Genomic DNA, 9,253 nt, shown 5'->3' on the forward strand with positions numbered 1-9,253 from the left:
GCTCCTCCCTCCCCCCAATTTCCGGGAGAATGAAGACCTCTCCTTTCTTTAGAGACAGAGCTGATCTGGCAATTACTTCCTGGAGCCAGCGGCTCGGGCGTTGGGGAGGAAGCGGACTGGGCACTGGAGGAGGAAGGCGGAGCCCGCATCACCGGTGGCCCCGCCCCGGCCCCGCCCCGCCCCCTCCCACCCTCCGCCGAGAAGGACTCCCAGACCCGGAGAAGCGGCGCGGGAGGAGGGCCAGACTGGCGGGCGCTTCCCTTGTCCAGGTGTAGAGGTGTGTTAGTGACCCAGAGACGTGAAAAAAGGACTCGCACGGGCAGCTGGAAAAGGAGGGAGATCCCCAGGGTCTTTGAAAAGAGGTTAAACAGCCTGGAGACTCCCAGTGGATGCTCTCAGGGCTGCCTTTGGCTGCAATCCTATAAACACATTCTTCTCTAAGATGGGGTGTAAGCATTTAGAAGACTGGCCACTAGATAATTAACGGCATTAATAAAATTAATAATCACGACTGTCAGTAGTGTTGAAATTTTTCTGGAATCCTTTCCCAGGTTGCCTAATTCCCAGAGAAAGACAATAACAGTGGTTAGTAGATATAAATTACAGGATTAGTTCAAGCAGCTATCAAAGTGATGAGCCAGAGCTTGTAAATTGGTTTTGATTTGGTCTTCGTAATTAGGGTGTGTGTGGGTGTAGTTAATTTTGTGATTTTTTATTTTTTTGCCTCCAGCTCTTTATAATTAAAAGGAAAAAAAAAACTTAAAAATGATAGGAAAGGACACACACCCTGAATGGATCTGTGTTTATGTTAAAGAATTGACTTAGTAAACTTAACCAAGATAAGGAAACTGTTAAGGACTGTATTTTTGCCTTTATTTAATAGTTCACCTACTTTTTATTGATTGTCTATTTTGAGCCAAGCCCCATGGTAGAATACAAAGGTGAACACATTCCCTCTGCCCCTGGGAATTTATGAACTAGTGGAAGATACAGAAAAGTAAATGAATAAAATGCATCGTGAAAAGAGTGATGATCACGGTGTGTGCTATACAGCAAGTGTATAGAGACTGCCTTCAAACAAACATACAGAAGATCACTTTTTAAATTACAAAAGATAAGGCCAGGTGTGCTGGATTGCTTGTGCTCAGGAGTTCTAGACCAGCCTGAGCAAAAGCGAGACCCAGTCTCCAAAAACAGCCAGGTATTGTGGCTGGGGCCGGTAGTCCCAGCTACTTGGGAGGCTGAGGCAAGAGGATCAATTGAACTTGACAGCACTCAGAGTTGGGAAGAGATCGGAGCCTGTGTGAGTAACAGCCTCCAGGACACCTCTGCCTGGGGAGTCCTCGGCCCATTAGATGAGGGTTGGCATGTCCAGGTTCATAGCATCTCTCAATTTACCACCAACCCTAGAGCTGCCATAACAAAGTACCACAGACTAGGGGGCTTAAACCCAGAAATGTATTGCCTGACAGTTTCGGAGGCCAAAAATCTAAGATCAAGGTGTGGTCGAGAACTTGCTCTTCTAATTACTCTTGGGAGGGAATCTGTTCCATGCCTTTCCCTCAGTTTCTGGTATCACTGGTGATTCCAATCTCAACTTCATCATCACATAGCATTCTTCTCTTGGTGTCTCTGTCATTTTCTTATCAGGACACTGGTCATGTTGGAATAAGAGCCGACCTTATTCCAGTATGACTTCATCTTTGTTGTTGTTGTTGTTTCCCTGAGTAGAGTGTCATGGTGTTATCATAGCTCACAGCAACCTCATCTTCTTGGGCTTGAGCAATCCTCTTGCCTCAGCCTCCCGAGTAGCTGGGATTTTAGGTAATCACCACTAAGCCCAGATAGTTTTTCTATTTTTAGTAGAGATGGGGTCTCCCTCTTGCTCAAGCTCGTCTCAAACCCCTGAGCTCAAGCAATCTAGATATTTCAGCATCCCAGAGTTCTAGGATTACAGGTACATGGCCACCTCACCTGGCCAGGACTTCATCTTAATTTAACTAACACATTTGCAATAATCTTCTTTCCAAAATAAGGTCATATTCTGAGATACTGAGGTTAGGACTTCAGTATATCCATTTTATGGGAGACACAATTCAACCCTCAACAACCCTTTCCACTAATACTACAGTAACCCTCATTACTAGGTCTTGACATCTAATGTTTTAGAAATATAGGACTTATTATTATTTTTTTGTTTTAGACAGAATCTCATTTTGTCACCCTCAGTAGAGTACTGTGGTGTCACAGCTCACAGCAACCTCAAACTCTTGGACTTAAGCAATTCTCTTGCCTCGGCCTCCCAAGTAGCTGGGATTACAGGTGCCCACCATAATGCCTGGCTGTTTTTAGAGACAGGGAGGTCTCACTCTTGCTCAGGCTGTTGTTGAACCTGTGAGTGCAGACAATCCACCCACCTTGGCCTCCCAAGTGCTGGGATTACAGGTGTGAGCCACCACACCTGGCAAGAAATATAGGAGTTTCTAAAACCTCAGTCTGTTTCAAATCTTTTGCCAGACATATTTATAATTGAAGCACTATGTAAATAATAAATAAGTAAATTAGTTTTTACCAGTTGTAGAATCAATTTAAAAGTACTTTGTGGGCAGTGCCTGTGACTTAAGGAGGAGGGCACCAGCCCCATATACCAGAGGTGGCAGGTTCAAACCCGGCCCCAGCCAAAACTGCAAATAAGTAAATAAATAAATAAAAGTGCTTTGTGCCAGGCTCGATGGCTCACACCTATAATCCCAGCACTCTGGGAGGCAGAGGCAGGTGGACTCTATGATGCTAACTACAGATTGACACCTGCCTTTGAATCCTCAGCGGATGTCCTGCTCATCTGTCTTGCTCAGACCAGCCTAAGCAAGAGTGAAACCCCCTTAAAATAGCCGGGTGTTGTGGAGGGCACCTGTAGTCCCAGCTACTTGGGAGGCTGAGGCAAGAGAATTATTTGAGCCCAAGAGTTTGAGGTTGCTGTGAGCTATGACGCAACAGCACTCTACCAAGGGGACAAAGTGAGACTGTCTCAAAAAAATAAAAAAAAAGTGCTTTGTTAGAATTATTTCTGAGTGGTGAGAATTGGGATAAATTTTAATTGTCTTTACTTGTACTTTCTGGTATTGCTTTTTTTTTTTTAAAGGTCATGTCATTTTTTACATTTTGATAATTAGTAATGGATCCAGATTTGCAGAGAAATGAAGACATTGAGGTCACTTTACTGGCATGGAGAGGATGATCAGTGGGAGTGGAGTGGCAGAGTGGGACATGCCAGGACATATGCAGAGGCAAGGTGGGGCCCAGACAGGAAACCACAGTGAGACGGGCGGCTTGGGCCGGGAAGGGAAGCTCTGAGAGGGAACTGAGAGCGTCTCTACTCCAGCGGCCCCTCGTGAGTTGCGCTAGTTTGTGGGAGCAAAAGAATTCTGTGGCCAGGTAAGTCTGGGACACAGACTCTGCCTCTTGACAAGTTATAATGCACATACCTGAAAAGTTCTGGAGTACAGAAACCTGTCAAGCCCAGAATTTTCCTGCCTTATCTGGATTCAGAGCCTCTTTAGAGGAGTACCTATTACATTTATTAGAACTGACGAGTCCAATTCCTCCATCACATAGAGAGGCTGATGAAAGTCACACAATTAGTTAGAGGCAAAGACAGAAGGAAAGCCCACGCCTCCTGGTCTCCTAGTCATTGATTTGCCACCATGCAAACCTGCAGCTCTTTCCTGCTCAGGGTTGGTGTGGCTCTGCCAGGAATATTGGGGAAGAGACAGATGAGCAGGACAGCCAGAGAATTCAAAGGCAGGTGTCAATCTGTAGTTAGCATCATAGAAGTATATTTGTTTGGAACAGTTGGCTTTTTTTTTTTTTTTTTTTTTTTTTTTGCTACTTGTGATAATTCTCAAGTAACATAAACAAATGGTTTTCTTTTTAAATTGATACATAATATTTTACATATATATAGGGTACAAGTGATATTTTGTTGCATGCATATAATGCGTAATAATCAAGTCAGGGTACTTGGAGTATCATTACCTAGAATATTTATCATTTCTTTCTTTCTTTTTTTAGGACGGTCTTACTCTGTTGCCCTGAATACAGTGCCCCTGGTGTCATAGCTCATAATAACCTCAAACCCTCGGGCTCAACTCAAGCAATTCTCTTGTCTCAGCCTCCTGAGTAGCTGGGACTATAGGCACTCTATGCCCGGCTAGTTTCCCTATATATTTTTTAGTAGAGACAGGGTCTTGATGGTCCTCAGGCTGGTCTGGAACTCCTGAGTTTAAGCAATCCATCTACCAGCCTCCAAGAGTGCTGGGATTACAGGAATAAGCCACCATGCCTAGCCCGAGGATGTGTGGGAGCATTTCAAGTTCTCTCTTCTAGCTACTTTGAAATAGACAGCAACCCTACTGTGCCATTGAACACTAAGATCGTCACCCCTCCCCTTCCCAGCCTGTGTCATCTGTCAGTTGACTCTACTTCCATGAGATTGACTCTTTTTAGCTCCCACATATGAGAGAGAATATGTACACTTTATTTCTGTGTCTGCCTCATTTCCCTTAACAGAATGACCTTGAGGTACATCCACGTTGCTACAAAAGACAGAATGTCATCCTTTTGATGGCTGGATATGTCTACCACGTTTTCTTTATCCACTCATCCACTGATGGACACAGGTTTATTTCATATCTTTGCTGTTGTGAATAACGCTGCAATAAACATAGGAGTGCAGGTATCCCTTTCATGTACTGATTTCTTTTCTTTTGGATAAATACCCAGTACTGAAAATTGCTTGACCTTATAAAAGGATGGAGACTTTGCATCTTTTATGTTTACCTGGATGGAGATGTTCTATTTTTAACTTCTTGAGAAATCACCATACTGTTTTCCATAGTGACTGTACCAGTTTATATTCTTGTCAACAATCTATATAAGTTATAAGTTCTCTTTATTCTGCATTTTTTTTTTTTAGAGAGACTGGGTCTCTCTTCAAGCTGGAGTGCAGTGGCACAATCATACTTCACCGTAGCCTCAAATTCCTGTGCTCAACTGATCCTCCATGGCAGGCTCCTAAGTGTCTAGGATTACGGGCATGTGCTATCACACCTGGGTAATTTTATTTTTGAGACAGAGTCTTGTTTTATCACCCTTGGTAGAGTCCTATGGTGTCATAGTTCACAGGAACCTCAAACTCTTGGGCTTAAGTGATCCTCTTGTCTCAGCCTCCCACGTAGCTAGGCCTACAGGCACCCACCACAACCCCCAGCTATTTTTAGAGATGGGGTCTTGCTCAGCCATTTTTTTTTTTTTTTTTTTTTGAGAGAGAGAAGGTCTAGTTATGTTGCCCTGGCTGGTCTTGAAGTCTTGGGGGTCAAGCAATCCTCCTGCCTCAGCATTCCAAATAACCCTTGTTGTTATTAGGGGTATGAGTCATTGTGCCCAGCCTTTAGTAACCATTCTAGCAATTTTTAAAACATGTTTATTCCCTCAGCTGCTCCTTCATAATTTAAAAACCAGTCAAGTTTTGGATGTGAGAAATTGCAGCTTGCACAATTGAGTTTCCCCTTTACTATCCATGTACTCTTCCCCACCCGCTGTAGGACTCTCCAGGGAGAGCGTCTCCGGGGAGATTCAGCTGTCTCCCCGGAGACAGGATGGTAGAGTTTCCTGTGGGTCGATACTGGAGTTCTTTCTCTGCAGTGACTCAAAACCAAACACTGATAAAGCGCTGTCTGCTTCCCTCAGTTTCAGGAGCCACTTATCAGAAGCCCTCTTTGTCCTGTGTTGACACAAGTATACACCTGCCCCGCCTCCTCCCTTGGAAATTCCACCAGGCCCAAAGTCTCAGGTCCAATCAGGTATCACAGACACAGCTGTCTCCTCTCTGTGCTGATGGGCAGCTGCCAAGAAGTCACACCTGGCACCATGGCGTTCTGGCACGCACAGCCGTAAGCACCCACATCTGGAGCTTAAAGACAACAATCTTGATGGAGTGTCCAGATGTGGGCAGTGTACATTTCCTGGAGGCACACATTGCACGAAGCCAATTCTGACAAACTCATTCTAAGCGCCTACTGTGCACACTGCCAAGTTCCTCCTCTCAAAAGTTATAGTCTGTTCGGGAAGAGAAGGAGAGGCATATAAGACTTAGGTCGGAAACCCAAAATAGTGCTCTGAGAAAGGTGTAAAAGAAAATACCATATGTGCTCAAGGAAATTAGCAATCGCTTTTGATCTAGGGGAAGAGTGGAAAAGAAGGGTTAGAACTGAGTACACTTGTGGCAGGTGGAGAGGGGAGGAGGGTAAAGACAGGTCATACAAAAGGTCAGCTGGAGAGGGAGGAGCCGGTGTTCTGAATACAGGAGAGTTTTGAGCAGGGGTGAGCAGGGGAGAGCATGGATCTTGATCAAGTAAGTAGAAAAACTGCCTGTTGCTGGAGTGTGGGGCACATGGGTGGAGATGGAATGGAAGAAACAGGTAGGAGCTGGATTGGCGAGGCCATGAACTGAGAGCTGAGGAAGTGGATTGCTCTCCTGTGTCCCTGCCCCATGCAGTGATTTGGAAGAAGGGGGAGAACAGCTTTTAAAATACATGGCTTTGGCCAGGCGGGCAGTGTAGCTCTCACCTGTAATCCCAGCATTTTGGGAGGCCAAGGAGAGTGGATTGATTGAGCTCATGAGTTCAAGATCAGCCTGAGCAAAAGTGAGCCCTCATCTCTACTAAAAATAGAAAAACTGGCTACATGTCTGTAGTTCAGTGGCTAGGGTGCCAGCCACATATACTGGAGCTGGTGGGTTTGAAGCCAGCCCGGGCCTGCCAAACAACAATGACAACTACAGTAAAAAAAAAAAAAAAAAAAGGAAGCCAGGCGTTGCGGCAGGTGCCTGTAGTTCTAGCTACTTGGGAGGCAGAGACAAGAGAATCACTTGAACCCAAGAGTTTGAGGTTGCTGTGAGCTATGACATGATGGCACTCTACCAAGGGTGACAAAATAAGACTGTCTCAATAAATAAATAATAAAATACATGGCTTTATTAATTATTATAATTGATAAAGAAATTAATAAAGAAACTGTGACAGTCAAAAAAACTAAGATGTCTGCCTGTAGTCCCAGCTACTTGGGAGGCTGAAGCAAGAGAATCATTTGAGCCCAAGATTTTGAGGTTGCTGAGAGCTATGATGCCACAGCACTCTACCAAGGGCAACAAAGTGAGACTGTGTCAAAAAAAAAAAAAAAAAAAAAGGAAAGAAAAAGAAAATTAAGATGTCATGCTATCTAGTAAATTTAGACTTCCTGTCTTAGTTAGTAAAAGGTCACAAATGGGGCCAGGCATGGTGCCTGATACCTGTAATCCAAGCATTCTGGGAGGCCGAGGGGGTTGGATTACTCATGGGTTTGAGACCAGCATGAGCAAGAGCAAGATCAAGATCCTGTCTCTAAAAATAGTTAGGTGTTGTGGCAGGTGCCTATAGTCCCAGCTACTCTGAAGGCTGAGACAGGAGAATTGCTTGAACCCAGGAGTTTGAGGTTGCTATGAGCTGTGTGACACCATGGCACTCCACCCACGGTAACAGAATGAGACTCTGTCTTAAAAAGAAAAAAAAAAGAAAAGAAAAGGCCATGAATGGTTCGAGGGAATTTATTATTATTATTATTGTTGATACTTTTGATTTGCTTTTATCTCAGTATCTTTATTCTTTTTTTTTTTTTTCATTAAGAGACAGAGTCTCACTTTGTGGCCCTCAGTAGAGTACTGTGGTGTCACAGCTCACAGCAACCTCCAGCTCTTTGGCTAAGGCTATTCTCTTGCCTCAGCCTCCCGAGTAGCTGGGATTACAGGCACCTGCCACAATGCCCACCTATTTTTTTGTTGCAGTTTGGCTGGGGCCAAGTTCGAACCCGCCACCCTCAGTATACGGGGCCTGCGCCCCACCCACTGAGCCATAGGCACCACCCAGTACCTTTACTCTTATGTGAGACTTTGGTGTGCACAGAAATTAGGATAGTTCTCACAGTTGATACTATGTAGTATGCCATGGTTAGTATTTATGATTTCTTCTTCTCTTTTTAAAAATAGGGTTTAAATTTTTTTCTCAACCTGGATAATTTGCGGGGATGGGAATAATAAGAATAAGAGCGATTGTATGTTTTAAAAAGATAACCAGATAACCTTAGGATCAGTGTTTTAAGATGAATTGGATTTGAGGGAGAGAAAGCAGAAATGGGAACACTAGTTTCAGGCTTTCCTTGCTTGCTTTCATTCATTTAGAAAATATTTAGGAATATCTACACTGTGCTAGGCACTCTTTTGGGAATCACCAATATTCCCATTTGACTGAACAAAACATGAACTTTCTCTCCTAGTTCGCTTAGCACTGGGTGGATACAGACAGGAGACATATAATCTACAGCACTGATAAGTACTATGAAGAAAAATGAAGCAGGCTCAGTGCCCATAGCACAGTGGTTATGGCACCAGCCACATACACTGAGGCTGGTAAGTTCAAACCTGGCTTGTGTCAGATAAAAAACAACAATGACAACTGCAACAACAAATGGCCGGGTGTTGTGGTGGGTGCCTATAGTCCTGGCTACTTGGGAGGCTGAGGCAAGAGAATCACTTGAGCTCAAGAGTTGGAGGTTGCTGTGAACAACCACACCACAGAACTCTACCGAGGACAACATAGTAAAACTCTGTCTCAAAAAAAAGAAAAACAAAGCAGCACGGAACAGGCCGAGTTGAGCTGTTTCTTTGTAGTAAAAATAAGCATAACATAAAATTGAACTCTTTGTCTATTTTCTTTTCTTTGAGACAGTCTCACTCTGTTACCCTGAGAGGAATGCCTTGGCATCATCATAGCTCACAGCAACCTCAAACTCTTGGGCTCTTAAGCCAGGCATGGTGGCTCATGCCCGTAATCCTAGCACTCTGGGAGGCTGAGGCAGGTGGATTGCCTGGGCTTAGGAGTTTAAGACCAGCCCGAGCAAGACCCCCATCTCTAAAAAAGTTAACTGAGCGTTGTGGCGGGCACCTGTAGTCCCAGCTACTCGGGAGGCTGAGGCAAGAGAATTGCTTAAGCCCAAGAGTTGTAGGTTGCTGTGAGCTATGACACCCGGACACGCAACCCTAGGATGAGAGAGTGAGACTCTGTCCTAAAAATAAATAAATAGGCTCGGTGCCTGTGGTTCAAGCGGCTAAGGCGCCAGCCACATACACCTGAGCTGGCGGGTTCAAATACAGCCCAGGCCC

Source organism: Otolemur garnettii, unplaced genomic scaffold (genome assembly GCF_000181295.1).
Source record: "Otolemur garnettii isolate 467f Iridium unplaced genomic scaffold, OtoGar3 scaffold00006, whole genome shotgun sequence".
Lineage (NCBI taxonomy): Eukaryota > Metazoa > Chordata > Mammalia > Primates > Galagidae > Otolemur > Otolemur garnettii.